Raw genomic sequence first — 21617 nt, 5'->3', positions numbered from 1 at the left:
AGCTCAGGTGAGTTTAAAAGGCTGCTGTTGATAACAAGGGCATTTGCTAAATAGATGGTGTGTGTGCAACAATATACTGAAAGGTCAATTATATTGTGCAGCTTATCTCACCACCTGTAGTTATTTAGGTGAAAGCTCCAAAATGCTTGCCTAATATGTCTGTTTATCCAAAAGGAAGTAAAAAGGGAGAGCTAGAAAGATAGCATTGCATCACATTACATGGCAATGCAATGCACAGTTGCTGAAGTTGAACCAAAATGAGCTTGTAATCTGGCTTCTGCAACTTTGAACATGAAAAATCCAATGAGGAGAAGAAAAGCAAAGCCAAAGAGTCCATCCCAAAATCCGACAAACAAGCAAAATGAACAAAAAACATTGAATTCAATTCTTTCTGATTTTAGAAACTGCATTAAAGAAGGGGTGCACCGGTCCTGGAGATACTGCAATACCAGGTCAATGCGTGGAGTGGACAGAGCAAGCTCTTTTTCCATCTCCCTGTTCTAAAAATCCATTTAATATATGGTCCCCAGATAGGGGACGTATCAGATATTAAACTGATAAGAACAGATACTACACTTGATCTTAGCCAAAAGGCCGAGAAGCGATAACCAGAATTGGTTTCAAACTACGGAGCCACCCAAGGATCCTGAAAAGTCCATTTGTGGAGATGAGCTCCTGGACTCCCGTTAAGAAGACATGTTGTCAACCTCTAGATCCCTTACATGCCTGCACTTTTCGGCTTGCTGCTGCTGCAATCCACGTGTTTTAGATCTGCATAACTCCACCTCTTTAAACACAGCACCTTCACCCCCTGCTGTTCCCACCCGCCTCAACACCGTTGGAAGGGAGGAGAACCAATTAAGGCGGGGGGTGGGGTGGAACGAGCAGCTGTCTACCCTTAGCAGGAGGGCTCCTGATTACATACCTCTCCTGCTGCTGCTGCTGCTGGCTGTCCAGCAGCAGACTGAAGGTGGCTGCTGCTGTGCACAGGTATATAAAGGCTCAGAGCCTATTATGACACGCGCAGCCAGCGTTCCATTGCCACATTCCATCTACTGCAGGCAGGATACCTGGCTGGCTGAATGTCGCTGAGAAGCTCACAGAGACCGCCATAAGCAACAGTTTAACAGAATGCCACAGACTAATCAACCAAACTTTTTGGGTTGGGTTCTCTTTTATAGTCTGCAGGCATTAAATGAAAGAAGTCAGTGTTCCAGCAGAAGGAGACAACGTTTCAGAAAAGGCATTGTAGCAAACCAAAAAAGAAATTTTAAGCGCAGCAGAGTAACCAGCGCACATACCTGTTAGCTCAGGTGAGTTTAAAAGGCTGCTGTTGATAACAAGGGCATTTGCTAAATAGATGGTGTGTGTGCAACAATATACTGAAAGGTCAATTATATTGTGCAGCTTATCTCACCACCTGTAGTTATTTAGGTGAAAGCTCCAAAATGCTTGCCTAATATGTCTGTTTATCCAAAAGGAAGTAAAAAGGGAGAGCTAGAAAGATAGCATTGCATCACATTACATGGCAATGCAATGCACAGTTGCTGAAGTTGAACCAAAATGAGCTTGTAATCTGGCTTCTGCAACTTTGAACATGAAAAATCCAATGAGGAGAAGAAAAGCAAAGCCAAAGAGTCCATCCCAAAATCCGACAAACAAGCAAAATGAACAAAAAACATTGAATTCAATTCTTTCTGATTTTAGAAAGTGCATTAAAGAAGGGGTGCACCGGTCCTGGAGATACTGCAATACCAGGTCAATGCGTGGAGTGGACAGAGCAAGCTCTTTTTCCATCTCCCTGTTCTAAAAATCCATTTAATATATGGTCCCCAGATAGGGGACGTATCAGATATTAAACTGATAAGAACAGATACTACACTTGATCTTAGCCAAAAGGCCGAGAAGCGATAACCAGAATTGGTTTCAAACTACGGAGCCACCCAAGGATCCTGAAAAGTCCATTTGTGGAGATGAGCTCCTGGACTCCCGTTAAGAAGACATGTTGTCAACCTCTAGATCCCTTACATGCCTGCACTTTTCGGCTTGCTGCTGCTGCAATCCACGCGTTTTAGATCTGCATAACTCCACCTCTTTAAACACAGCACCTTCACCCCCTGCTGTTCCCACCCGCCTCAACACCGTTGGAAGGGAGGAGAACCAATTAAGGCGGGGGGTGGGGTGGAACGAGCAGCTGTCTACCCTTAGCAGGAGGGCTCCTGATTACATACCTCTCCTGCTGCTGCTGCTGCTGGCTGTCCAGCAGCAGACTGAAGGTGGCTGCTGCTGTGCACAGGTATATAAAGGCTCAGAGCCTATTATGACACGCGCAGCCAGCGTTCCATTGCCACATTCCATCTACTGCAGGCAGGATACCTGGCTGGCTGAATGTCGCTGAGAAGCTCACAGAGACCGCCATAAGCAACAGTTTAACAGAATGCCACAGACTAATCAACCAAACTTTTTGGGTTGGGTTCTCTTTTATAGTCTGCAGGCATTAAATGAAAGAAGTCAGTGTTCCAGCAGAAGGAGACAACGTTTCAGAAAAGGCATTGTAGCAAACCAAAAAAGAAATTTTAAGCGCAGCAGAGTAACCAGCGCACATACCTGTTAGCTCAGGTGAGTTTAAAAGGCTGCTGTTGATAACAAGGGCATTTGCTAAATAGATGGTGTGTGTGCAACAATATACTGAAAGGTCAATTATATTGTGCAGCTTATCTCACCACCTGTAGTTATTTAGGTGAAAGCTCCAAAATGCTTGCCTAATATGTCTGTTTATCCAAAAGGAAGTAAAAAGGGAGAGCTAGAAAGATAGCATTGCATCACATTACATGGCAATGCAATGCACAGTTGCTGAAGTTGAACCAAAATGAGCTTGTAATCTGGCTTCTGCAACTTTGAACATGAAAAATCCAATGAGGAGAAGAAAAGCAAAGCCAAAGAGTCCATCCCAAAATCCGACAAACAAGCAAAATGAACAAAAAACATTGAATTCAATTCTTTCTGATTTTAGAAAGTGCATTAAAGAAGGGGTGCACCGGTCCTGGAGATACTGCAATACCAGGTCAATGCGTGGAGTGGACAGAGCAAGCTCTTTTTCCATCTCCCTGTTCTAAAAATCCATTTAATATATGGTCCCCAGATAGGGGACGTATCAGATATTAAACTGATAAGAACAGATACTACACTTGATCTTAGCCAAAAGGCCGAGAAGCGATAACCAGAATTGGTTTCAAACTACGGAGCCACCCAAGGATCCTGAAAAGTCCATTTGTGGAGATGAGCTCCTGGACTCCCGTTAAGAAGACATGTTGTCAACCTCTAGATCCCTTACATGCCTGCACTTTTCGGCTTGCTGCTGCTGCAATCCACGCGTTTTAGATCTGCATAACTCCACCTCTTTAAACACAGCACCTTCACCCCCTGCTGTTCCCACCCGCCTCAACACCGTTGGAAGGGAGGAGAACCAATTAAGGCGGGGGGTGGGGTGGAACGAGCAGCTGTCTACCCTTAGCAGGAGGGCTCCTGATTACATACCTCTCCTGCTGCTGCTGCTGCTGGCTGTCCAGCAGCAGACTGAAGGTGGCTGCTGCTGTGCACAGGTATATAAAGGCTCAGAGCCTATTATGACACGCGCAGCCAGCGTTCCATTGCCACATTCCATCTACTGCAGGCAGGATACCTGGCTGGCTGAATGTCGCTGAGAAGCTCACAGAGACCGCCATAAGCAACAGTTTAACAGAATGCCACAGACTAATCAACCAAACTTTTTGGGTTGGGTTCTCTTTTATAGTCTGCAGGCATTAAATGAAAGAAGTCAGTGTTCCAGCAGAAGGAGACAACGTTTCAGAAAAGGCATTGTAGCAAACCAAAAAAGAAATTTTAAGCGCAGCAGAGTAACCAGCGCACATACCTGTTAGCTCAGGTGAGTTTAAAAGGCTGCTGTTGATAACAAGGGCATTTGCTAAATAGATGGTGTGTGTGCAACAATATACTGAAAGGTCAATTATATTGTGCAGCTTATCTCACCACCTGTAGTTATTTAGGTGAAAGCTCCAAAATGCTTGCCTAATATGTCTGTTTATCCAAAAGGAAGTAAAAAGGGAGAGCTAGAAAGATAGCATTGCATCACATTACATGGCAATGCAATGCACAGTTGCTGAAGTTGAACCAAAATGAGCTTGTAATCTGGCTTCTGCAACTTTGAACATGAAAAATCCAATGAGGAGAAGAAAAGCAAAGCCAAAGAGTCCATCCCAAAATCCGACAAACAAGCAAAATGAACAAAAAACATTGAATTCAATTCTTTCTGATTTTAGAAACTGCATTAAAGAAGGGGTGCACCGGTCCTGGAGATACTGCAATACCAGGTCAATGCGTGGAGTGGACAGAGCAAGCTCTTTTTCCATCTCCCTGTTCTAAAAATCCATTTAATATATGGTCCCCAGATAGGGGACGTATCAGATATTAAACTGATAAGAACAGATACTACACTTGATCTTAGCCAAAAGGCCGAGAAGCGATAACCAGAATTGGTTTCAAACTACGGAGCCACCCAAGGATCCTGAAAAGTCCATTTGTGGAGATGAGCTCCTGGACTCCCGTTAAGAAGACATGTTGTCAACCTCTAGATCCCTTACATGCCTGCACTTTTCGGCTTGCTGCTGCTGCAATCCACGCGTTTTAGATCTGCATAACTCCACCTCTTTAAACACAGCACCTTCACCCCCTGCTGTTCCCACCCGCCTCAACACCGTTGGAAGGGAGGAGAACCAATTAAGGCGGGGGGTGGGGTGGAACGAGCAGCTGTCTACCCTTAGCAGGAGGGCTCCTGATTACATACCTCTCCTGCTGCTGCTGGCTGTCCAGCAGCAGACTGAAGGTGGCTGCTGCTGTGCACAGGTATATAAAGGCTCAGAGCCTATTATGACACGCGCAGCCAGCGTTCCATTGCCACATTCCATCTACTGCAGGCAGGATACCTGGCTGGCTGAATGTCGCTGAGAAGCTCACAGAGACCGCCATAAGCAACAGTTTAACAGAATGCCACAGACTAATCAACCAAACTTTTTGGGTTGGGTTCTCTTTTATAGTCTGCAGGCATTAAATGAAAGAAGTCAGTGTTCCAGCAGAAGGAGACAACGTTTCAGAAAAGGCATTGTAGCAAACCAAAAAAGAAATTTTAAGCGCAGCAGAGTAACCAGCGCACATACCTGTTAGCTCAGGTGAGTTTAAAAGGCTGCTGTTGATAACAAGGGCATTTGCTAAATAGATGGTGTGTGTGCAACAATATACTGAAAGGTCAATTATATTGTGCAGCTTATCTCACCACCTGTAGTTATTTAGGTGAAAGCTCCAAAATGCTTGCCTAATATGTCTGTTTATCCAAAAGGAAGTAAAAAGGGAGAGCTAGAAAGATAGCATTGCATCACATTACATGGCAATGCAATGCACAGTTGCTGAAGTTGAACCAAAATGAGCTTGTAATCTGGCTTCTGCAACTTTGAACATGAAAAATCCAATGAGGAGAAGAAAAGCAAAGCCAAAGAGTCCATCCCAAAATCCGACAAACAAGCAAAATGAACAAAAAACATTGAATTCAATTCTTTCTGATTTTAGAAACTGCATTAAAGAAGGGGTGCACCGGTCCTGGAGATACTGCAATACCAGGTCAATGCGTGGAGTGGACAGAGCAAGCTCTTTTTCCATCTCCCTGTTCTAAAAATCCATTTAATATATGGTCCCCAGATAGGGGACGTATCAGATATTAAACTGATAAGAACAGATTTTGCGTTTATATTTAAAATATCGTAGTCTTTATCTTTTCTTCAGAGCTTTAAAATAACATCTTCCATAGGTGATAGTTCCATATACTCAGGGCTCTTTTCTTTCCAAGCTTCTTCATATCCATTAGGTAGTACATATAAATTTCACTTAATGCCAGTCTTATACAATCCTTGACTTCTATATAGTCTCTTTTAAACAACAATATGTTTCTGGTCTTCCATAGAGCACTTTTAACACAACTCAAAGTGCACCATAAAACTCTCTCTTTTTCTTTCGTCATGTTTGGTAAAATCCCATATAAAACCACTTCATGGCTTAAAAAATTAAGACCAGATAAAAATTTTAAAAGCTCACCACAGTCTTTCCACACTTGCTGTGCAAAATCACAATTCCAAATAAGGTGCATAGTAGTCTCATCATTATTGCACTGATGCCTCGGGCAGGTTTGTATAGTGCTAAGTCTTCTTTTATACTGGAAATCACGAGTCGGTAAACATTCCTGCACAATCATCCAAGCTAAGTCTTTATGTTGATTCATCAGGTAAGGTGCATTTGTTAAATTCCATATTTTAGTGACTCTGCTATATGAATAATGGCTTATGGGCGTCAAAGTTTCTTTCTTTTTTAATTGCTGCAGCAGCTTCCTTGCATTCTTCAATGTCTCCATCTCAAAAGAATCTAGGCCATATAATCTGATAACTTTCTCCAGGATGGCATATTGTTGTGGAGGGGATAACAACACTGGGCTTGTTAAAGAAATGGATATCCACTTTCGCCTCCTAAAAATGTGGCCAGCTGCATATCTTAAAAAATGTGCCCAAGGGCTTGAAGCAAACATATATTTAAAACAGAGGCTAAAAAACTTGGAGTATAAAAACAGTTTGACGTTGGGAACATCCTTACCACCAAGGTGGTGCATCTTGTACATTGTTTCTCTCTTCACCTTTTCGAACTTAGAGTTCCACACAAATTCAAACAGCATTCTCTGTAATCTTCTCGCTGTAAGGTCACTTGGGGGATAAACATAACTGAGATATAACATGACAGGAAGCAGAAGGGCCTTAATAATTAAAACTTTACCTTCGATTGTTAATTTTCTTAATTTCCAAAAGTCAATCTTCTTTTGTATTTTGTCCCTTACTCCATCCCAGCTCTTCATTCCATCATTCTGTCGATCAAAAATCACGCCCAGAATTTTAATCTTCTCTGACTGCATCGGGAGATCAGGGATGGACACATCCGCCCAATTGCCACGGACAAAACAATCACATTTCTCAATGTTTAACTTAAAACCTGAGGCTTCACAAAAAAAATTGGTCGTTCTTATAGCTCTCCTGAGAGCGGCAGGTGATGAACAAAAAATAGTAATATCATCCATGTAGCCCATTACCTTCACATCTCTTCCATGTCCTCCAGGGATAGGGACACCTTTAATCACTTTATCCTCTCGTAGCATAGATAAAAGAGGCTCTATTGCACATATAAATAGCACTGGGGACAAAGGGCAGCCTTGCTTCACACCTGAATGCAAAAACACTTCATTAGACAAAAATCCATTGATTAAAATTTTACTAAAAGAGTTCTTATATAAAAGTGCCACTTGCTTGATAAAAATTTCAGGGAAGCCCATTTTTTTTAAAACCAACCATAAAAAACAATGAGAGACACGATCAAAAGCCTTTTGAAAATCCAACGATAAAATTGCTAAGTCTTGCTTCCTGGATTGCTGGTACCATATGACATCGCGGATGGTATTGAGATGCTCCGCAACTCCTCTTCCTGGCACCCCACATACCTGGTCTTCATAAATAACTTTGGATAAAACTTTTTTAAAACGGTTCACTAAAATTTTGGACATCAACTTGTAATCAACATTCAACAGTGTGATTGGTCTCCAGTTTGCCAGATGGGATTTGGCTCCTTTTTTAAAAATCAGGGAGACCAGACCACTTCTCCAAGATATAGGCAGGATATCACACTTAAAAGCTTCTTTGATTACTAAAAACAAGTCGGGTTTTAAAAAATTCCAAAATTCACGATAAAATTCAACAGGCAAACCGTCAGAACCAGGGGTTTTCCCATAGGAAAAACTTTTGATAGCAGCATCTACTTCCGACAAGGTGACTTCAGTGCATAACAATTCTTGGTCTTCGCGGCTCAGACTATTTTTTAATGAATTAAGGGCATCTTCAGTAAAAGACTGGTCTATAGTTTTCTCATTAAAAAGCTGCTGATAAAACTGGTGAGCTTGGTTGAGCATACCTTCAGTTGTAGTTTCACCCTCTAATTCTGTTATCATTTCCTTAGCAGCAACTACTTTTTTAAAAAAAAATCTTGAGCACTTTTCATTTTTCTCCATCACTTCAATTTTTGAGTTATAAATTATTTCCTTACCCTTCGACTCTATACTCTTTTTAATTTCTTTTTTTGTTGCTTCAATTAAATCGTCCATTTCAAGTCCCACATCTCTTAGTTGATAACAGGTCTGCAATTTAGTAATAAGCCTTTTATGCCAAGCGGACTTTTCTCTTGCATTGGCTATGCTGACCTTGATAAAAAAACTTTTTATCTTCATCTTGCTGTATTCCCACCATTCTAGCAGAGTTAAAAATTTTTGTTGTTTTGTTCTTAAATAATTAAAAAACGCTTTAAAATCTGTTCTTACCTTAGGATCTTGTAACAATGTTGTATTTAGCCTCCAAACTCCTCTTGCCTTGACAAGCCCAGGTAATTCTAACTCTGATAGCAACATCTTATGATCTGAAAAAATGTTTGGGATTAAGACAACAGATTTGACATTCACATATTGGGACATGAAAATAAAATCAATACGAGATTTAGAAGAAGAGTTCTCCCAAGTATAACCGGGATCATTACTACGGATCTCTTTCCAGGAGTCTCTAAGAAAAAAATCAGTTAACAAATCCTTTAGTTGTTTCTCTGTTTTGTCTTTTTTAGGAACGGTGGAACTCCCGCTTCTCCCTTCACCAGGCAAGACACAATTGAAATCCCCACAGAACATCAGAGGCGATGAACCAGGTAGGTAATATTGCACATCTTCAAACAACTGATGTCTCTCTTCCTTCACCGGAGAAGCATAAATGTTCAAAAGTCTAAAGTCCACACCTTTAAAACTAATATTTAAGAAAAGAGCACGTCCAGAAGAAATGTCCACAAAAGAGTTGATTTTAAAGTCATGCGACCTAAACAGCACTCCAATGCCAGAGGAACGATTTTCATTATCTCCGGACCAGATAGAGGGCCCATGAGGCCAATCTTTTCTTAAATCTGCATAATTCATATCAAAGTCAATGTTACATTCTTGCAAACAAAAGACATCACAGTCCACTGTTGACAGGTAGGAAAACAAAGCAGCCCTTCTTGTAGAGCCCCTTATACTCCTCACATTGAGCGAGGCTACTTTAATTGATGAGGTCATGATAGGTTAGTTCAGGTCACACTACTGTCAGAATCAGACATAAAGCCCACCGATGTTAACGGGCTCTGCACTTCTGAGTCCGAAAAAGAAATGTTTATAGGGTCTGAAGGCCTTGGCTCCTCAGGAGGGGCAGCGGGAGCCATTGGCTTGTATTGCAGAAGACTTGGTTTTAATGGACACTTCTTGGAAGTCTCCCTGGCCACATTCTCATCAGACCTATCATCTGTTTTCCTTTTCCTACGAGTTTCCAGCTCCATTGCTTCTTCCTCCGAGCTAAATGTCCCGATTTCAGCAGAGGGACTCCCCTCCACCACCATATCACCCGGATCAGAATCAGCAGCCCAGTCCTTAGATGAAGCTTCCCTCCTCTCAGGACGGACAGGTTTCTCAGCTGGAGGTTTCTGCATAGACGTGGGCTTATGCGCAGCAGGAATAGGAGAACTGGCAGGTTTTCCCTGTGCAGCAGGCACTGAAGTGCTTGTGGACCCGCCTACAGGGGGTTGTGTTCGCACAGTAGATACAGGAGCACCGGTGGGACCCCCCTTAGCAGCAGGAGCAGGAGGGTTGGTTGGCTTCCTCTGTGCAGCAGGTGCAGACGTACCACCTGATGTACTAGCAGGCTTGGTCTGTGGAGCAGGTACTGGAGAGCTAGAAGACTGCCCCCGCGCTGTAGACGCACCCGCAGGAGCAGGAACAGCAGAGGGTTGCCTCTGCCCCCCGGGAGCAGATGGAGGCACACGGGCAGGTTGCTTTGCCAGCGTTTCAGCATAGGTTTCCGCCTTTTTCTTCAAAGGACACTCCCGGAAGGAGTGACCTGGGACCCGGCAGATGTTGCACACCATCTCATTGGTACAGTCCATTGTGGCATGTCCATGCTTGTAGCACTTCTTACAGATTGCCACCTCCTCCTTGCAGTTCTCATAAGTGTGACCGAAACACATGCATTTCCGGCAGAAGAGGGGCATGTCCGGGTAGAAGAGGCGCCCCCGCTCCCTACCGATCAGGAAACTTGACGGAGGATGACGCTGACCACCAATGCCATTTGGATCTTCACAAAATTTAACAAAAAATTTATGCTTTCCCGTCCAGAGGTTTTCCTCATTCATGACCTTGTGGGAATACCGCAGTTCTGGGAAATAGTTTTGAAGAAAGCAAATAATATTAACTAAGGGAACATGAGGGTTGCTCATCTGAACCACGAGCGGCTTCTCTCCACCGGAGTAAAGGATGACAAAGGTGAGTCCTTTAAGATCCTCATCTGAAAGGTGCAGGTGAATCTGGCGGAAGAGGTTCTGGCACGCATACTCCGACTCCAGAGTCAAAGTGAAGGAACCGGGGCGATCTTGAAGGGCCAGGATGTCTTCCCTCTTTACTCCTAGGATCTCCAGCAGCACTCTCCTCACGAAAAACTTCAAGGTCAACTTCTCCTTGGATGCATCGTCCACTTCGATCTTGAAAGAGTTCTTGATGCGAAGGTCACCAGCTCTGGCATAGCGCACTGCGGCCGCTACTGCTGATGCCATCTTCAAAAGGTAGATAGGGTCGATCGCCTTCTTGGTTTCTTTGCGTATCTGCCCCCTAAAGCAGCATGAGGCTTAAGACGGCTTTTACACCGCCGATGCCTCAAGGCCAAGGGCACGATTGGCTTAGAATCCTTCTGGCAAGATGTGGTATCTTAGCCAAAAGGCCGAGAAGCGATAACCAGAATTGGTTTCAAACTACGGAGCCACCCAAGGATCCTGAAAAGTCCATTTGTGGAGATGAGCTCCTGGACTCCCGTTAAGAAGACATGTTGTCAACCTCTAGATCCCTTACATGCCTGCACTTTTCGGCTTGCTGCTGCTGCAATCCACGCGTTTTAGATCTGCATAACTCCACCTCTTTAAACACAGCACCTTCACCCCCTGCTGTTCCCACCCGCCTCAACACCGTTGGAAGGGAGGAGAACCAATTAAGGCGGGGGGTGGGGTGGAACGAGCAGCTGTCTACCCTTAGCAGGAGGGCTCCTGATTACATACCTCTCCTGCTGCTGCTGCTGCTGGCTGTCCAGCAGCAGACTGAAGGTGGCTGCTGCTGTGCACAGGTATATAAAGGCTCAGAGCCTATTATGACACGCGCAGCCAGCGTTCCATTGCCACATTCCATCTACTGCAGGCAGGATACCTGGCTGGCTGAATGTCGCTGAGAAGCTCACAGAGACCGCCATAAGCAACAGTTTAACAGAATGCCACAGACTAATCAACCAAACTTTTTGGGTTGGGTTCTCTTTTATAGTCTGCAGGCATTAAATGAAAGAAGTCAGTGTTCCAGCAGAAGGAGACAACGTTTCAGAAAAGGCATTGTAGCAAACCAAAAAAGAAATTTTAAGCGCAGCAGAGTAACCAGCGCACATACCTGTTAGCTCAGGTGAGTTTAAAAGGCTGCTGTTGATAACAAGGGCATTTGCTAAATAGATGGTGTGTGTGCAACAATATACTGAAAGGTCAATTATATTGTGCAGCTTATCTCACCACCTGTAGTTATTTAGGTGAAAGCTCCAAAATGCTTGCCTAATATGTCTGTTTATCCAAAAGGAAGTAAAAAGGGAGAGCTAGAAAGATAGCATTGCATCACATTACATGGCAATGCAATGCACAGTTGCTGAAGTTGAACCAAAATGAGCTTGTAATCTGGCTTCTGCAACTTTGAACATGAAAAATCCAATGAGGAGAAGAAAAGCAAAGCCAAAGAGTCCATCCCAAAATCCGACAAACAAGCAAAATGAACAAAAAACATTGAATTCAATTCTTTCTGATTTTAGAAACTGCATTAAAGAAGGGGTGCACCGGTCCTGGAGATACTGCAATACCAGGTCAATGCGTGGAGTGGACAGAGCAAGCTCTTTTTCCATCTCCCTGTTCTAAAAATCCATTTAATATATGGTCCCCAGATAGGGGACGTATCAGATATTAAACTGATAAGAACAGATACTACACTTGATCTTAGCCAAAAGGCCGAGAAGCGATAACCAGAATTGGTTTCAAACTACGGAGCCACCCAAGGATCCTGAAAAGTCCATTTGTGGAGATGAGCTCCTGGACTCCCGTTAAGAAGACATGTTGTCAACCTCTAGATCCCTTACATGCCTGCACTTTTCGGCTTGCTGCTGCTGCAATCCACGCGTTTTAGATCTGCATAACTCCACCTCTTTAAACACAGCACCTTCACCCCCTGCTGTTCCCACCCGCCTCAACACCGTTGGAAGGGAGGAGAACCAATTAAGGCGGGGGGTGGGGTGGAACGAGCAGCTGTCTACCCTTAGCAGGAGGGCTCCTGATTACATACCTCTCCTGCTGCTGCTGCTGGCTGTCCAGCAGCAGACTGAAGGTGGCTGCTGCTGTGCACAGGTATATAAAGGCTCAGAGCCTATTATGACACGCGCAGCCAGCGTTCCATTGCCACATTCCATCTACTGCAGGCAGGATACCTGGCTGGCTGAATGTCGCTGAGAAGCTCACAGAGACCGCCATAAGCAACAGTTTAACAGAATGCCACAGACTAATCAACCAAACTTTTTGGGTTGTGTTCTCTTTTATAGTCTGCAGGCATTAAATGAAAGAAGTCAGTGTTCCAGCAGAGGGAGACAACGTTTCAGAAAAGGCATTGTAGCAAACCAAAAAAGAAATTTTAAGCGCAGCAGAGTAACCAGCGCACATACCTGTTAGCTCAGGTGAGTTTAAAAGGCTGCTGTTGATAACAAGGGCATTTGCTAAATAGATGGTGTGTGTGCAACAATATACTGAAAGGTCAATTGTATTGTGCAGCTTATCTCACCACCTGTAGTTATTTAGGTGAAAGCTCCAAAATGCTTGCCTAATATGTCTGTTTATCCAAAAGGAAGTAAAAAGGGAGAGCTAGAAAGATAGCATTGCATCACATTACATGGCAATGCAATGCACAGTTGCTGAAGTTGAACCAAAATGAGCTTGTAATCTGGCTTCTGCAACTTTGAACATGAAAAATCCAATGAGGAGAAGAAAAGCAAAGCCAAAGAGTCCATCCCAAAATCCGACAAACAAGCAAAATGAACAAAAAACATTGAATTCAATTCTTTCTGATTTTAGAAACTGCATTAAAGAAGGGGTGCACCGGTCCTGGAGATACTGCAATACCAGGTCAATGCGTGGAGTGGACAGAGCAAGCTCTTTTTCCATCTCCCTGTTCTAAAAATCCATTTAATATATGGTCCCCAGATAGGGGACGTATCAGATATTAAACTGATAAGAACAGATACTACACTTGATCTTAGCCAAAAGGCCGAGAAGCGATAACCAGAATTGGTTTCAAACTACGGAGCCACCCAAGGATCCTGAAAAGTCCATTTGTGGAGATGAGCTCCTGGACTCCCGTTAAGAAGACATGTTGTCAACCTCTAGATCCCTTACATGCCTGCACTTTTCGGCTTGCTGCTGCTGCAATCCACGCGTTTTAGATCTGCATAACTCCACCTCTTTAAACACAGCACCTTCACCCCCTGCTGTTCCCACCCGCCTCAACACCGTTGGAAGGGAGGAGAACCAATTAAGGCGGGGGGTGGGGTGGAACGAGCAGCTGTCTACCCTTAGCAGGAGGGCTCCTGATTACATACCTCTCCTGCTGCTGCTGCTGCTGGCTGTCCAGCAGCAGACTGAAGGTGGCTGCTGCTGTGCACAGGTATATAAAGGCTCAGAGCCTATTATGACACGCGCAGCCAGCGTTCCATTGCCACATTCCATCTACTGCAGGCAGGATACCTGGCTGGCTGAATGTCGCTGAGAAGCTCACAGAGACCGCCATAAGCAACAGTTTAACAGAATGCCACAGACTAATCAACCAAACTTTTTGGGTTGGGTTCTCTTTTATAGTCTGCAGGCATTAAATGAAAGAAGTCAGTGTTCCAGCAGAAGGAGACAACGTTTCAGAAAAGGCATTGTAGCAAACCAAAAAAGAAATTTTAAGCGCAGCAGAGTAACCAGCGCACATACCTGTTAGCTCAGGTGAGTTTAAAAGGCTGCTGTTGATAACAAGGGCATTTGCTAAATAGATGGTGTGTGTGCAACAATATACTGAAAGGTCAATTATATTGTGCAGCTTATCTCACCACCTGTAGTTATTTAGGTGAAAGCTCCAAAATGCTTGCCTAATATGTCTGTTTATCCAAAAGGAAGTAAAAAGGGAGAGCTAGAAAGATAGCATTGCATCACATTACATGGCAATGCAATGCACAGTTGCTGAAGTTGAACCAAAATGAGCTTGTAATCTGGCTTCTGCAACTTTGAACATGAAAAATCCAATGAGGAGAAGAAAAGCAAAGCCAAAGAGTCCATCCCAAAATCCGACAAACAAGCAAAATGAACAAAAAACATTGAATTCAATTCTTTCTGATTTTAGAAACTGCATTAAAGAAGGGGTGCACCGGTCCTGGAGATACTGCAATACCAGGTCAATGCGTGGAGTGGACAGAGCAAGCTCTTTTTCCATCTCCCTGTTCTAAAAATCCATTTAATATATGGTCCCCAGATAGGGGACGTATCAGATATTAAACTGATAAGAACAGATACTACACTTGATCTTAGCCAAAAGGCCGAGAAGCGATAACCAGAATTGGTTTCAAACTACGGAGCCACCCAAGGATCCTGAAAAGTCCATTTGTGGAGATGAGCTCCTGGACTCCCGTTAAGAAGACATGTTGTCAACCTCTAGATCCCTTACATGCCTGCACTTTTCGGCTTGCTGCTGCTGCAATCCACGCGTTTTAGATCTGCATAACTCCACCTCTTTAAACACAGCACCTTCACCCCCTGCTGTTCCCACCCGCCTCAACACCGTTGGAAGGGAGGAGAACCAATTAAGGCGGGGGGTGGGGTGGAACGAGCAGCTGTCTACCCTTAGCAGGAGGGCTCCTGATTACATACCTCTCCTGCTGCTGCTGGCTGTCCAGCAGCAGACTGAAGGTGGCTGCTGCTGTGCACAGGTATATAAAGGCTCAGAGCCTATTATGACACGCGCAGCCAGCGTTCCATTGCCACATTCCATCTACTGCAGGCAGGATACCTGGCTGGCTGAATGTCGCTGAGAAGCTCACAGAGACCGCCATAAGCAACAGTTTAACAGAATGCCACAGACTAATCAACCAAACTTTTTGGGTTGGGTTCTCTTTTATAGTCTGCAGGCATTAAATGAAAGAAGTCAGTGTTCCAGCAGAAGGAGACAACGTTTCAGAAAAGGCATTGTAGCAAACCAAAAAAGAAATTTTAAGCGCAGCAGAGTAACCAGCGCACATACCTGTTAGCTCAGGTGAGTTTAAAAGGCTGCTGTTGATAACAAGGGCATTTGCTAAATAGATGGTGTGTGTGCAACAATATACTGAAAGGTCAATTATATTGTGCAGCTTATCTCACCACCTGTAGTTATTTAGGTGAAAGCTCCAAAATGCTTGCCTAATATGTCTGTTTATCCAAAAGGAAGTAAAAAGGGAGAGCTAGAAAGATAGCATTGCATCACATTACATGGCAATGCAATGCACAGTTGCTGAAGTTGAACCAAAATGAGCTTGTAATCTGGCTTCTGCAACTTTGAACATGAAAAATCCAATGAGGAGAAGAAAAGCAAAGCCAAAGAGTCCATCCCAAAATCCGACAAACAAGCAAAATGAACAAAAAACATTGAATTCAATTCTTTCTGATTTTAGAAACTGCATTAAAGAAGGGGTGCACCGGTCCTGGAGATACTGCAATACCAGGTCAATGCGTGGAGTGGACAGAGCAAGCTCTTTTTCCATCTCCCTGTTCTAAAAATCCATTTAATATATGGTCCCCAGATAGGGGACGTATCAGATATTAAACTGATAAGAACAGATACTACACTTGATCTTAGCCAAAAGGCCGAGAAGCGATAACCAGAATTGGTTTCAAACTACGGAGCCACCCAAGGATCCTGAAAAGTCCATTTGTGGAGATGAGCTCCTGGACTCCCGTTAAGAAGACATGTTGTCAACCTCTAGATCCCTTACATGCCTGCACTTTTCGGCTTGCTGCTGCTGCAATCCACGCGTTTTAGATCTGCATAACTCCACCTCTTTAAACACAGCACCTTCACCCCCTGCTGTTCCCACCCGCCTCAACACCGTTGGAAGGGAGGAGAACCAATTAAGGCGGGGGGTGGGGTGGAACGAGCAGCTGTCTACCCTTAGCAGGAGGGCTCCTGATTACATACCTCTCCTGCTGCTGCTGCTGCTGGCTGTCCAGCAGCAGACTGAAGGTGGCTGCTGCTGTGCACAGGTATATAAAGGCTCAGAGCCTATTATGACACGCGCAGCCAGCGTTCCATTGCCACATTCCATCTACTGCAGGCAGGATACCTGGCTGGCTGAATGTCGCTGAGAAGCTCACAGAGACCGCCATAAGCAACAGTTTAACAGAATGCCACAGACTAATCAACCAAACTTTTTGGGTTGGGTTCTCTTTTATAGTCTGCAGGCATTAAATGAAAGAAGTCAGTGTTCCAGCAGAAGGAGACAACGTTTCAGAAAAGGCATTGTAGCAAACCAAAAAAGAAATTTTAAGCGCAGCAGAGTAACCAGCGCACATACCTGTTAGCTCAGGTGAGTTTAAAAGGCTGCTGTTGATAACAAGGGCATTTGCTAAATAGATGGTGTGTGTGCAACAATATACTGAAAGGTCAATTATATTGTGCAGCTTATCTCACCACCTGTAGTTATTTAGGTGAAAGCTCCAAAATGCTTGCCTAATATGTCTGTTTATCCAAAAGGAAGTAAAAAGGGAGAGCTAGAAAGATAGCATTGCATCACATTACATGGCAATGCAATGCACAGTTGCTGAAGTTGAACCAAAATGAGCTTGTAATCTGGCTTCTGCAACTTTGAACATGAAAAATCCAATGAGGAGAAGAAAAGCAAAGCCAAAGAGTCCATCCCAAAATCCGACAAACAAGCAAAATGAACAAAAAACATTGAATTCAATTCTTTCTGATTTTAGAAACTGCATTAAAGAAGGGGTGCACCGGTCCTGGAGATACTGCAATACCAGGTCAATGCGTGGAGTGGACAGAGCAAGCTCTTTTTCCATCTCCCTGTTCTAAAAATCCATTTAATATATGGTCCCCAGATAGGGGACGTATCAGATATTAAACTGATAAGAACAGATACTACACTTGATCTTAGCCAAAAGGCCGAGAAGCGATAACCAGAATTGGTTTCAAACTACGGAGCCACCCAAGGATCCTGAAAAGTCCATTTGTGGAGATGAGCTCCTGGACTCCCGTTAAGAAGACATGTTGTCAACCTCTAGATCCCTTACATGCCTGCACTTTTCGGCTTGCTGCTGCTGCAATCCACGCGTTTTAGATCTGCATAACTCCACCTCTTTAAACACAGCACCTTCACCCCCTGCTGTTCCCACCCGCCTCAACACCGTTGGAAGGGAGGAGAACCAATTAAGGCGGGGGGTGGGGTGGAACGAGCAGCTGTCTACCCTTAGCAGGAGGGCTCCTGATTACATACCTCTCCTGCTGCTGCTGCTGGCTGTCCAGCAGCAGACTGAAGGTGGCTGCTGCTGTGCACAGGTATATAAAGGCTCAGAGCCTATTATGACACGCGCAGCCAGCGTTCCATTGCCACATTCCATCTACTGCAGGCAGGATACCTGGCTGGCTGAATGTCGCTGAGAAGCTCACAGAGACCGCCATAAGCAACAGTTTAACAGAATGCCACAGACTAATCAACCAAACTTTTTGGGTTGTGTTCTCTTTTATAGTCTGCAGGCATTAAATGAAAGAAGTCAGTGTTCCAGCAGAGGGAGACAACGTTTCAGAAAAGGCATTGTAGCAAACCAAAAAAGAAATTTTAAGCGCAGCAGAGTAACCAGCGCACATACCTGTTAGCTCAGGTGAGTTTAAAAGGCTGCTGTTGATAACAAGGGCATTTGCTAAATAGATGGTGTGTGTGCAACAATATACTGAAAGGTCAATTGTATTGTGCAGCTTATCTCACCACCTGTAGTTATTTAGGTGAAAGCTCCAAAATGCTTGCCTAATATGTCTGTTTATCCAAAAGGAAGTAAAAAGGGAGAGCTAGAAAGATAGCATTGCATCACATTACATGGCAATGCAATGCACAGTTGCTGAAGTTGAACCAAAATGAGCTTGTAATCTGGCTTCTGCAACTTTGAACATGAAAAATCCAATGAGGAGAAGAAAAGCAAAGCCAAAGAGTCCATCCCAAAATCCGACAAACAAGCAAAATGAACAAAAAACATTGAATTCAATTCTTTCTGATTTTAGAAACTGCATTAAAGAAGGGGTGCACCGGTCCTGGAGATACTGCAATACCAGGTCAATGCGTGGAGTGGACAGAGCAAGCTCTTTTTCCATCTCCCTGTTCTAAAAATCCATTTAATATATGGTCCCCAGATAGGGGACGTATCAGATATTAAACTGATAAGAACAGATACTACACTTGATCTTAGCCAAAAGGCCGAGAAGCGATAACCAGAATTGGTTTCAAACTACGGAGCCACCCAAGGATCCTGAAAAGTCCATTTGTGGAGATGAGCTCCTGGACTCCCGTTAAGAAGACATGTTGTCAACCTCTAGATCCCTTACATGCCTGCACTTTTCGGCTTGCTGCTGCTGCAATCCACGCGTTTTAGATCTGCATAACTCCACCTCTTTAAACACAGCACCTTCACCCCCTGCTGTTCCCACCCGCCTCAACACCGTTGGAAGGGAGGAGAACCAATTAAGGCGGGGGGTGGGGTGGAACGAGCAGCTGTCTACCCTTAGCAGGAGGGCTCCTGATTACATACCTCTCCTGCTGCTGCTGCTGCTGGCTGTCCAGCAGCAGACTGAAGGTGGCTGCTGCTGTGCACAGGTGTATAAAGGCTCAGAGCCTATTATGACACGCGCAGCCAGCGTTCCATTGCCACAATCCATCTACTGCAGGCAGGATACCTGGCTGGCTGAATGTCGCTGAGAAGCTCACAGAGACCGCCATAAGCAACAGTTTAACAGAATGCCACAGACTAATCAACCAAACTTTTTGGGTTGGGTTCTCTTTTATAGTCTGCAGGCATTAAATGAAAGAAGTCAGTGTTCCAGCAGAGGGAGACAACGTTTCAGAAAATTCATTGTAGCAAACCAAAAAAGAAATTTTAAGCGCAGCAGAGTAACCAGCGCACATACCTGTTAGCTCAGGTGAGTTTAAAAGGCTGCTGTTGATAACAAGGGCATTTGCTAAATAGATGGTGTGTGTGCAACAATATACTGAAAGGTCAATTATATTGTGCAGCTTATCTCACCACCTGTAGTTATTTAGGTGAAAGCTCCAAAATGCTTGCCTAATATGTCTGTTTATCCAAAAGGAAGTAAAAAGGGAGAGCTAGAAAGATAGCATTGCATCACATTACATGGCAATGCAATGCACAGTTGCTGAAGTTGAACCAAAATGAGCTTGTAATCTGGCTTCTGCAACTTTGAACATGAAAAATCCAATGAGGAGAAGAAAAGCAAAGCCAAAGAGTCCATCCCAAAATCCGACAAACAAGCAAAATGAACAAAAAACATTGAATTCAATTCTTTCTGATTTTAGAAACTGCATTAAAGAAGGGGTGCACCGGTCCTGGAGATACTGCAATACCAGGTCAATGCGTGGAGTGGACAGAGCAAGCTCTTTTTCCATCTCCCTGTTCTAAAAATCCATTTAATATATGGTCCCCAGATAGGGGACGTATCAGATATTAAACTGATAAGAACAGATACTACACTTGATCTTAGCCAAAAGGCCGAGAAGCGATAACCAGAATTGGTTTCAAACTACGGAGCCACCCAAGGATCCTGAAAAGTCCATTTGTGGAGATGAGCTCCTGGACTCCCGTTAAGAAGACATGTTGTCAACCTCTAGATCCCTTACATGCCTGCACTTTTCGGCTTGCTGCTGCTGCAATCCACGCGTTTTAGATCTGCATAACTCCACCTCTTTAAACACAGCACCTTCACCCCCTGCTGTTCCCACCCGCCTCAACACCGTTGGAAGGGAGGAGAACCAATTAAGGCGGGGGGTGGGGTGGAACGAGCAGCTGTCTACCCTTAGCAGGAGGGCTCCTGATTACATACCTCTCCTGCTGCTGCTGCTGGCTGTCCAGCAGCAGACTGAAGGTGGCTGCTGCTGTGCACAGGTATATAAAGGCTCAGAGCCTATTATGACACGCGCAGCCAGCGTTCCATTGCCACATTCCATCTACTGCAGGCAGGATACCTGGCTGGCTGAATGTCGCTGAGAAGCTCACAGAGACCGCCATAAGCAACAGTTTAACAGAATGCCACAGACTAATCAACCAAACTTTTTGGGTTGGGTTCTCTTTTATAGTCTGCAGGCATTAAATGAAAGAAGTCAGTGTTCCAGCAGAAGGAGACAACGTTTCAGAAAAGGCATTGTAGCAAACCAAAAAAGAAATTTTAAGCGCAGCAGAGTAACCAGCGCACATACCTGTTAGCTCAGGTGAGTTTAAAAGGCTGCTGTTGATAACAAGGGCATTTGCTAAATAGATGGTGTGTGTGCAACAATATACTGAAAGGTCAATTATATTGTGCAGCTTATCTCACCACCTGTAGTTATTTAGGTGAAAGCTCCAAAATGCTTGCCTAATATGTCTGTTTATCCAAAAGGAAGTAAAAAGGGAGAGCTAGAAAGATAGCATTGCATCACATTACATGGCAATGCAATGCACAGTTGCTGAAGTTGAACCAAAATGAGCTTGTAATCTGGCTTCTGCAACTTTGAACATGAAAAATCCAATGAGGAGAAGAAAAGCAAAGCCAAAGAGTCCATCCCAAAATCCGACAAACAAGCAAAATGAACAAAAAACATTGAATTCAATTCTTTCTGATTTTAGAAACTGCATTAAAGAAGGGGTGCACCGGTCCTGGAGATACTGCAATACCAGGTCAATGCGTGGAGTGGACAGAGCAAGCTCTTTTTCCATCTCCCTGTTCTAAAAATCCATTTAATATATGGTCCCCAGATAGGGGACGTATCAGATATTAAGCTGATAAGAACAGATACTACACTTGATCTTAGCCAAAAGGCCGAGAAGCGATAACCAGAATTGGTTTCAAACTACGGAGCCACCCAAGGATCCTGAAAAGTCCATTTGTGGAGATGAGCTCCTGGACTCCCGTTAAGAAGACATGTTGTCAACCTCTAGATCCCTTACATGCCTGCACTTTTCGGCTTGCTGCTGCTGCAATCCACGCGTTTTAGATCTGCATAACTCCACCTCTTTAAACACAGCACCTTCACCCCCTGCTGTTCCCACCCGCCTCAACACCGTTGGAAGGGAGGAGAACCAATTAAGGC

At 44.1% G+C, this 21617-nt stretch overlaps 12 non-coding genes and 1 pseudogene across 12 annotated transcripts; all 13 read right to left on the bottom strand.

Moving 5' to 3' along the window:
- Positions 1-415: 415 nt before the first annotated feature.
- Positions 416-606, bottom strand: LOC141213007 (U2 spliceosomal RNA). The gene has a single exon (XR_012282588.1). It is a non-coding gene; the product is annotated as a U2 spliceosomal RNA (small nuclear RNA).
- A 1115-nt stretch (positions 607-1721) lies between these two features.
- LOC141213006 (U2 spliceosomal RNA) lies at positions 1722-1912 on the bottom strand. Its single transcript, XR_012282587.1, has one exon. It is a non-coding gene; the product is annotated as a U2 spliceosomal RNA (small nuclear RNA).
- A 1115-nt stretch (positions 1913-3027) lies between these two features.
- On the bottom strand, positions 3028-3218 carry LOC141213005 (U2 spliceosomal RNA). The gene has a single exon (XR_012282586.1). It is a non-coding gene; the product is annotated as a U2 spliceosomal RNA (small nuclear RNA).
- A 1115-nt stretch (positions 3219-4333) lies between these two features.
- Positions 4334-4524, bottom strand: LOC141213004 (U2 spliceosomal RNA). The gene has a single exon (XR_012282585.1). It is a non-coding gene; the product is annotated as a U2 spliceosomal RNA (small nuclear RNA).
- Positions 4525-5633: 1109 nt separating this feature from the next.
- Positions 5634-5809, bottom strand: LOC141213148 (U2 spliceosomal RNA; annotated as a pseudogene).
- Positions 5810-12040: 6231 nt separating this feature from the next.
- On the bottom strand, positions 12041-12231 carry LOC141213003 (U2 spliceosomal RNA). Its single transcript, XR_012282584.1, has one exon. It is a non-coding gene; the product is annotated as a U2 spliceosomal RNA (small nuclear RNA).
- Positions 12232-13343: 1112 nt separating this feature from the next.
- On the bottom strand, positions 13344-13534 carry LOC141213002 (U2 spliceosomal RNA). Its single transcript, XR_012282583.1, has one exon. It is a non-coding gene; the product is annotated as a U2 spliceosomal RNA (small nuclear RNA).
- A 1115-nt stretch (positions 13535-14649) lies between these two features.
- LOC141213001 (U2 spliceosomal RNA) lies at positions 14650-14840 on the bottom strand. Its single transcript, XR_012282582.1, has one exon. It is a non-coding gene; the product is annotated as a U2 spliceosomal RNA (small nuclear RNA).
- A 1109-nt stretch (positions 14841-15949) lies between these two features.
- LOC141213000 (U2 spliceosomal RNA) lies at positions 15950-16140 on the bottom strand. Its single transcript, XR_012282581.1, has one exon. It is a non-coding gene; the product is annotated as a U2 spliceosomal RNA (small nuclear RNA).
- Positions 16141-17255: 1115 nt separating this feature from the next.
- On the bottom strand, positions 17256-17446 carry LOC141212998 (U2 spliceosomal RNA). The gene has a single exon (XR_012282579.1). It is a non-coding gene; the product is annotated as a U2 spliceosomal RNA (small nuclear RNA).
- A 1112-nt stretch (positions 17447-18558) lies between these two features.
- Positions 18559-18749, bottom strand: LOC141212997 (U2 spliceosomal RNA). Its single transcript, XR_012282578.1, has one exon. It is a non-coding gene; the product is annotated as a U2 spliceosomal RNA (small nuclear RNA).
- A 1115-nt stretch (positions 18750-19864) lies between these two features.
- LOC141212996 (U2 spliceosomal RNA) lies at positions 19865-20055 on the bottom strand. Its single transcript, XR_012282577.1, has one exon. It is a non-coding gene; the product is annotated as a U2 spliceosomal RNA (small nuclear RNA).
- A 1112-nt stretch (positions 20056-21167) lies between these two features.
- Positions 21168-21358, bottom strand: LOC141213085 (U2 spliceosomal RNA). Its single transcript, XR_012282663.1, has one exon. It is a non-coding gene; the product is annotated as a U2 spliceosomal RNA (small nuclear RNA).
- Between the last annotated feature and the right edge of the window lie 259 nt (positions 21359-21617).

The sequence above is a fragment of the Phyllobates terribilis genome, unplaced genomic scaffold (genome assembly GCF_046119375.1).
Source record: "Phyllobates terribilis strain yellow unplaced genomic scaffold, ASM4611937v1 Scaffold_187__1_contigs__length_3656778, whole genome shotgun sequence".
Classification (NCBI taxonomy): Eukaryota; Metazoa; Chordata; class Amphibia; order Anura; family Dendrobatidae; genus Phyllobates; species Phyllobates terribilis.
Note: the sequence above shows the minus strand (reverse complement) of the source record. Positions and strands in the feature narration are given on the sequence as shown.